At 36.5% G+C, this 8718-nt stretch overlaps 1 long non-coding RNA gene across 1 annotated transcript; it reads right to left on the reverse strand.

Moving 5' to 3' along the window:
* Positions 1-486: 486 nt before the first annotated feature.
* LOC147345962 (uncharacterized) lies at positions 487-4092 on the reverse strand. Its single transcript, XR_015153768.1, has 2 exons — positions 3750-4092; positions 487-2072 (listed from the first exon to the last, which is right to left on the reverse strand). It is a non-coding gene; the product is annotated as an uncharacterized LOC147345962 (long non-coding RNA).
* Between the last annotated feature and the right edge of the window lie 4626 nt (positions 4093-8718).

An 8718-nucleotide genomic window follows, 5' to 3' on the forward strand; every position in this document is an offset into this window, starting at 1 on the left:
TTTGTATTATTTGCTCATTTTTCTGGTAGATTGCTTGTATTGTTTCTTTTATTGATTTCTAAGGGTTCTTTCTTTGTTAAAGAAATTAATCCTTATCAGCTGTGTGTTATTAATATCATCTCTAAGCCTGTGGCTTGTTTTTACTCTAAATTTCAAGTTTTTAAAAAATTTGAATGTAATTAAATTTGTCATTTTTTCCATTAGAATTTATTATTTTAATATTTAGTTTAAAAAAAATCATTCCCCTCTTAAAAATCATAAAATTAGCCTGTCATATTTCCATACAAAAATCTTGAGTTTAGCTTTTCTCATTTTAATCTGTCTCGCTTTTGTTTTAGTGTATATCATGAGTTAAGGATCTAATTTTGTGTTGTATCTTTGTACAGGGAAAATCAATTATGCCATCCTTTCTCCACTGACTTAAATGCTATCTTTATCATATTTTGAATTTCTGTATTTTATATGAATATTTCTGTTGTTCAGCTCTTTTTCTTTTTTTTTTTGATTAGCTGTTTTTTATCCATTCCAGTACTGATAGTGCTCTTAGTACAGCTTTAAGACAAGTTTTATATGCTGCATGGAAAATTATTTGAGCTTATCTATTTCACAGTCACCTTAGGTGTTCCCAGTCCTTAGTTCATCCATACGAACTTCAGGTCAAGTCCCATGAACCCTGATGAGATTATAGACAACTTGTGAAAAATTGATATGCCCATGATCCTCTCCTCACATATATGGACATGTTATATCTCCATTTATTCAATCCTTATTTTATATTTTTCAAAAATGTTTTTAAATTTACTTTATAAACTTCTACATATTCTTTAATAGATTAAAACCTAGGTATCGTATACTTTGGAGAAGGAAATGGCAACCACTCCAGTGTTCTTGCCTGGGAAATCCCATGGACAGAGGAGCCTGGCGGGCTACAGTCCATGGGGTCGCAAAGAGTCGGACACAACTGACGCAACTGAGCACAGCACAAAACAGCACCACCACCACCACCATCTTACGTTTTACATTGTGATTATGAATGGAATTTTTAAATTACAATTCAGATTTGGTTATAACTAATTTTTTTAATGCTACTGATCTTTTTCAATGCTACTCTTGTAGGAAAAAATCGTCCCTAAACTCTCATTACCTCCTATTATTGATTTATAGAGTTTCTTGAATTTTCCATGTAGATATTCTTCCTCTTATACCTATCTTTTTTCATTATTGCTTTGGCCAATGAAATTTTAAAGGTATTGATTCCTGATATCCGTACTTATTTTTCCTTGGCATTCTTGGGAATGTTTCTAAAGTATCTCTATTTAGTAAGCTGTTTGTTGGAAGGCTTTGGTTTATACCCTTTAACAGGTTAAAGAAATTGTCTCTGTTCCTTTCTATTTTGCCACAATAATGTTTTCATTGTTGATTGTTTTTGTTCAGTGTTAATTCATATCAAGTTCTTTGGGGAATGATTCTTTTCCTTTAATATATTGATGTATTACATGAAAATATTGTTGATAATCATTTTTAAATTTCTGGGATTATTAAATCATAGTTCCTCTGTACTGTCTTCAATTAAAATAACGAGCTCCTAGATGGTACAAACCATTCCATCAATCAATAAGTATTTATTAATCACCCTCTTATTACTAATAAATCAACTTCAGTCTTAAACCAAGCAACAAATTAGGACAACAGTTTTACTTTGCATTCAGAAAATACAGATGGTAAATTATTTCCTTGCTCGGCAAAGAAGAGAGAAGAATTAAGAACCCATTGTTAACTACTTTTGCATAACAAATTGGGCCAAAACGTAACAGCTTAAACCAACATAGCTTCACTTTCTCACGAAGTTTCTGAGGGTCAAGAATGAAGAGGTGCTTAACTGGGTGGTTTTGGCTCAAGGTCTCCCACAAGATTGCAGTCGAGTTATTGGTTGGAGTGGCAGTCATCTGAACAGGCTAGAGAATCTGCTTCCATTATCACTCACAGGGCTGTTGTTCATTTCCTCACCATGTGAGTCTTTCCACAGAGCTGCTCACACAACATGGGAGCTGGCTCCCCCCAGATCAAATGAACTGAGAGAATGAGAGAGAAAACCCAGGGCAGAAGTCACAGCTCTGTGTGTGTGTGTGGGGGGGGGGGGGGGGCGGGGAGTAGCATTCTATCTTCTACCATATTCTATTCAGTACAAGAGAGTCACTAAGTCCAGCCCACACTCAAAAGGAAGAGAATTCGGCTTAATTTCTTAAAGGGAAGAACTATCAAATAATTTGAGAGCCTATTTTAAAAATCACACTTATGAATACTTTTTTTTCCCTTGACAGTAAATAACAGATCCTTCAACACTATTTCACTCTCTTTTACAATGTATCCCAGTTGTCCCCTTTGAGCTAGGCAAATCAAGGCTTTACTTTATTCTCGTGTCAACCATAATGTAAACCAGACCATTTTATGCTCCACCCTAGCCCTGGAGAAGGAAAAGGCAACCCACTGACCCACTGCAGGATTCTTGCCTGAGAAATGCCATGGACAGAGGAGCCTGGCAGGATACAGTCCAGGGAGCACAAAAGAGTTGAATATGACTTAGCAACTAATCAACAAAAACTAGCCCTAGAAAATAACTGAAAAGGTGGTGCTCTGAAATTTTGAATTCTACGCTAAGAACACGAGAATGGTATAAGATGATATTTTGGTACTGATTTGATTATGGCTAGTCCTAATGTTTTTGTTTTGTTTATTTTTTTTTGAAACCTGTAATTGGAATATCAAATAGTGTTACTTTATTCTTAGCATATTGTATTTTTACACACATGTAAACCCGTTTAGCACATGACCCCCTGGTGGCTCAGACAGTAAAGCATCTGCCTGGAATGCGGGAGACCCGGGTTCGATTCCTAGGTCGGGGAAGATCCCCTGGAGAAGGAAATGGCTATCCACTCCAGCACTCTTGCCTGGAAAATCCCATGGACCGAGGAGCCTGGTCCATGGAGTCACAAAGAGTCGGACACAACTGAGCAACTTCACTAAACCCATTTAGAGGATTTGTGTGGTATGATCTATGCAATATAGCATTTAATACTAAAGCCAGGTTTATGTGATATATAGGAGTCAGCAGCTATCATGAATTTATGTAGACAGACAAAGTAACAGAGATTTTAAAAATTCATATAATTTAGTGTATTAAAACAAGAAAATGAAGAATCTCTCATTCTTATAAGAATCAAACCAGGAAGCCCAGAATACTGGAGGCATCAAACTGGAGTCTCCTGCATTGCAGGCCGATTCTTTACCAAGTGAGCTATCAGGGAAGCCCCATTCTTATAAGAGACAATATTAATTTATTCTGTTTTACTGTCAATGCGTATCTAGCTTTAAAGTGTAAATAAATGTCAAGAACCTAAATTTAATCAGAAGATATATTTTACCAAATGTGTAAATGAGTATTGTACATTGTATGCAGTACTCACAAGGGTACATTATACACAGTGCTCACATTGACACAAAATCACCAGCTCTATCTCCATATGTCACGTCAAAATGGACATTGACTCGTTTTCCTCCCCATAAATAGGTACATACATAGTGATCATTATCTCAAAAGAAGTATCAGTGAATTCCAACTTTGAGCTTCCTTCAGAAAAGAGTTCACAAAGGCAGACTACTAAATATGCTACACATTTGAACTGCTCAGAAACTGTTGTCAGAAAACTCTTTCTTCCTCTTTGCCATTTAAAATGGTTCAAAGTACATACCAGCTGTTTCCTGATTCTGCTTTCCTGACATCGTTGATCCCTCACTTCCTCTTTTCGTATACAAAATCAAGGGCAACGAAGTTGAGGTTCTTGTCCCAAAATGCCTCTTCCTGCACTAATATTACTCCTCCTTAAACTTTTATAAGAATATTCCATTCTCTTCCAAAATTCTTGAAATCCTTGCTTGGGGCTTATCAGTAGGCCAGTCCATCTGGCAGTGGCTTTCCATTCTTTCTTCTGAGTACACGGCAAGTGCCCTTGCTAACCTCCCACCCAGTGGGTTTGTGTCCCTCTCTGTCCTTTATTGTTTCTTCTATCACTTACTTCCTCATCCCACCTCACCTTCCCTAAAATTTGAATGAGAGGGCAGGCATGTCCTCATTTCAGGAAATGATTATGCTTCGGTAATGTAATCATCGGCATGTTTCATTCCAAAAACACTGGGTTAATTGAAGTTGATGAGATCAAAAACTGTTTAAGTTACTTTGGTCCCACCTGAATTCTGCGTCCTCCTGAAGGACTTTTCCACTCACAACTTAACTCTCTCTCTCTCTTTCTTTTGTTGTTCAGTCACTCAGTCATGTCTGACTCTTTGTGACCCCATGGACTGCAGCGCACCAGGCTTCCCTGTCCTTCAGTATTTCTTGGAGTTTGCTCAACCTCATGTCCACTGAGTCAGTGATGCCATACAACCATCTCATTCTTTGTCATCCACTTCTCCTCCCTATTCAATCTTTCCCAGCATTAGGGTCCTTTCCAATGAGTCGGCCCTTTGCATCAGGTGGCCAAAATATTGGAGCCTCAGCATCAGTCCTTCCAATGAATATTCAGGACTGACTTCTTTTAGAATTGACTGGTTTGATCTCCTTGCTGGCCAAGGGACTCTCAAGAGTGTTCTCCAACACCACAGTTCGAAAGCATGAATTCTTTGGCACTCAGCCTTCTTTGTGGTCCAACTCTCACATCCATACATGACTACAGGAAAAGCCATAGCTTTCACTATATGGACCTTTTTTAGGCAAAGTAATGTCTTTTCTTTTCAGTACTCTGTCTATGTTTGTCATAGCTTTTCTTCCAAGGAATACGCATCTCTTAATTTCATGGCTGCAGTCATTCTCCACAATGATTTTGGAGCCCAAGCTCTCTTTCTTTAATTTTTCCTTTATGTATTTTTGTGAGTCTTGCATTTACTTGGTTTATGTTTTTTTTCTCTTCCATTATTTTGTAAGTTCCTGAACGTCTTATTCACTTCTTCACTTTTGACACTAAAATTTTACCATTTCACTCTATTGAGTTAGTATCAGTAAATATTTATTGAGTGATCACTGTTGGCTGACATCTTACAATTGGGCTTTTATCATAACCACTTTCCTAAAAGGGTGTCATCATGACCAACTCTTAATCAACTGTCCTTCCCAGGTCTTAAATAATTGTCCATATATATATATATATGTTTATATAGATATATATAGATAGATATGTTTATATAGATACAGTTGATCATTATATTGTCTTTAATGTGCATATGTATGCATATCTATGTGACCTTCATTGGATTCTAATTCTTCTTTAAGAATGTCTTCAGTTATTCTCTTCCTGGTTTATCTTTTTGTAGAGGCTCATTAGCTATAGATTTTTGAGATACTGCTCTTTCTTATTTGATATTTAAAGAACATCTCTACTTAAGTAGCTCCGGTTACTACTTAAAGTACTAATTTAAGACCTTTGCAGCTACCTGACTCGATAGACGTGAGTCTGAGTGAACTCCTGGAGTTGGTGAGGGACAGGGAGGCCTGGCGTGCTGTGATTCATGGAGTCGCAAAGAGTCGGACACGACTGAGCGACTGAACTGATCTGATCTAAGCTAGAGCACAGAAGAGTGAATACAATTGACTTACTGTATACAGCAGCTTCTCCTCATTTAAGATGTGGGTGTGGGAAGCATGGTCATCCAGTTCACATTGGTTGGTAAGCTCCCACTTGGAAAATCTTCCACACATTGAAGAATGTCCACTTGTGAAAAAAAACTTGCCTTCACTTTTAGGAAATCTTCTAGAATTCATCTTCCTTTTATTTGCCTTCTGAAGGCAAATAAATACTTTGGCAAATAAATATTTCTGAAGGCAAATAAATACTTCTTGAAGTATTTATTTAAATAAATATTGAAATATTAGAGAAAAATTAATATTGACAGATTTTTCTCTTCAAAAAGTGATTTACCATTTAGTTCAATAGCTTAAATTATCTGAAATGCCCAGAAACTAATCTCAAGTAATGTATTTCAGCATTTACCAAGATAAAATAGCTTTAGAGACAAGGTTATTTTTTCATCTTAAATGAACCAATTACCAAGAATAGAGACTTTGTTTTCTGTGGATTTACCTAGATACCTATGTGTGGCTTTTTTCAATGAATAATGAAGATCATAAAGATAAAGAATTCACAGGTAGCAGCATGTAGCTACTTTAAAGATGGTGATTTTTAAGTAAACTGTTTTATTGAAATATGCACACAGGAAGCTCCGTAAGTTACAGGGGCACTGCTTGATGAAGTTTTGCTAGCCTCCTTTAAATGTAACCAGTACCCAGAATAATAAATAGAACATAAAATGGCCATTTTATGTGATGTTTTAATTCTTTTATGAAGAAATATTTGATATGAAAATTTTGGTATTTATTTCTTTGTTCTGGAAAACACACCTAAAAAGAAAGCAACATAAACAGATATTCTTATTACCAAAAAATAAAAGCATTTTCAGTTATAGAAACTTATGAGTAATATTTTTAATATGTTTTTTGGGGTTAGTTTTTATGAAGCTTATTTTTTTGAAAATAATTATAGCAATTCTGTATGGTACAGCTATGCTAGCTGTTGAAGGACAAGTGTAGATTGCCTTGGTAACACTTCTACTGTGGTTTTTTGTTTTTATATTAAATTTCCAAAAGATGGAGAATGCCTCACAGGAGAAATCTTTCTTTCTCTGTATAGTTTCTGCATTTAAAGTTGCTTGTAAACGTCACATCCACTGTACTTGAGTGCAGTGAGATGTTCCTATGTCACATAGTCAGAGGGAGGTAGATTAATGGGGAATTCTAGCTGGAAATTTCTTCCCTGTTATTGTTCTCCCTAGCAGTTGATGGCTAAGTTAATTCTCTTTAGTTTTGTCATGCTCTAAAGCACACATTGCCAAGCCATTGTAAGGCTTTATGAGAAGAAAAAAAAGAAGTCGACGGTGTCCATCAAAGTCTTCAAGTTGCATTTTTAAACTTTGGCCTGACCTGATGTGCCATTCAAAGAAGCTGCAAAAGATTATTTTTAAAGAAAGGTTCAATATGTCCCGAGGCTATCGGTTTTGAGTTAAACTGGGTGAAGTAGAAATATTTTACTCATCAGCTTTGCAGTCACAGAGTTTGCTTCAGCTAGAACAAAACTGCTGAGGCATTTAGAGAAAATTAACCCCCCATCCTGGCGGCCAGATGTGACTGGTTTCTGATGAATGCACATGAGTGGGCTGAAAAATCAAGAGACTGTGAAATTCCTGTCAGGCCCATACAGTGCAGAATGGGCTATTGACTGCTTTCTATATTTCCCTCCATCATTCTTCTTGAACACTGCCATTAATTTCCTCTCCCTCTCTGACTTGTGTTTTTGCCCCCCTCCCTCTCCCCTGTAGTTCTGTCAGCTGCAAAGGAGGATACACAAGTTGTGGCAGAAGCACTTCGAGCTGGTGGTCTTCTACAGCCGGATGAGGCTGGCCAAGTTCCAGACAGACTCTCAAGAGAGTATTCAGAAAATATTAGTTGTGCAGGTAGGTGACTGCAGGGAAGTGGGAAAGATCATTCTGATCTAGATTGAAAAGCAAATGATGGGTAGTGTGATGAAGCATTAAAACCATATCCCATCAGAGTTTTATAAATTTTTAACCTCTTTAATAAACTGGAATTGCATGAAGGATGAATTCAGTAAGTTAGCATATACACCATGCACACTTTGGGGGAAAAGGGAAATTGAACTTCTCTCTCACAGGCCTCAGGATGGATTTTTATACATACATTTGATATATGTATAGATTTTCCAATCTTCAAGCTTTGCAGACACTGCTTGGCTGTTTAAAAGACACTGTCAACAGTTGCCTTGTGTTGCTTTTGTGTGAAATCTACTTTGAAAATGAGACTTGTGATTATTCCATTTAACTGTTTTCTTTCCCCTTTTGTTTTTGCAAGAGGCTTATCCTCCTAAGCCAATTTGGAGATAACTTTATTTGAAAAATAAGCAATTGGGGAGGAGAATGTATTAATAACTGTGGTTCCAGATACATGTGAAATTTCACTCTTTGTCTCTGTAGAAACGTGTAGAGGATCAGTTGTCCTAATTTTAAGACTCTGATCTCTTTTGGAAGCCCATATTAACTGTTTGAAGACTATTATTTGAAAACTACTTACATTTTTATCAAATGAATATTTTCCAATTTGAAATGTTATGTGTATAAAACAACCTTCCAAAAGAAAACATCCACCACCCATTCTATCAAGAATAAAAGTACCTCTTCTATTAAAAAGTAACATCATAAAAAACCATAATTTTTATTAACTTAAGGTATTAACAATGCATGCTGAAACTGACCGAACAAAATTCTTTTCTAAATATCTTAATTATGTGTGCATTCCATGATGCTTTTAATGCAATTAAACAAGTGGGTGTTGCAAAGCTCTTGCAAAGCTATTTCAAAATTTCATTTTTACTTGTGGCTATTTTTGCTGTTTCCTTCTGAGTAGTATATAGATAGATATATAGACAAATACCCCGTATATAATGGAGAAGGAAATGGCAACCCACTCCAGTATTCTTGCCTGGAGAATCCCAGGGATGGAGGAGCCTGGTGGGCTGTGCACAGAGTCGGACATGACTCAAGTGACTTAGCAGCAGCAGCAGCAACCCCATATATAAAGTATGAAAGTTGAAAAAGTGT

This window comes from Bos grunniens, chromosome 24, assembly GCF_055505025.1.
Source record: "Bos grunniens cultivar Pamir isolate PY7600 chromosome 24, Bosgru_T2T1.0, whole genome shotgun sequence".
NCBI lineage: Eukaryota > Metazoa > Chordata > Mammalia > Artiodactyla > Bovidae > Bos > Bos grunniens.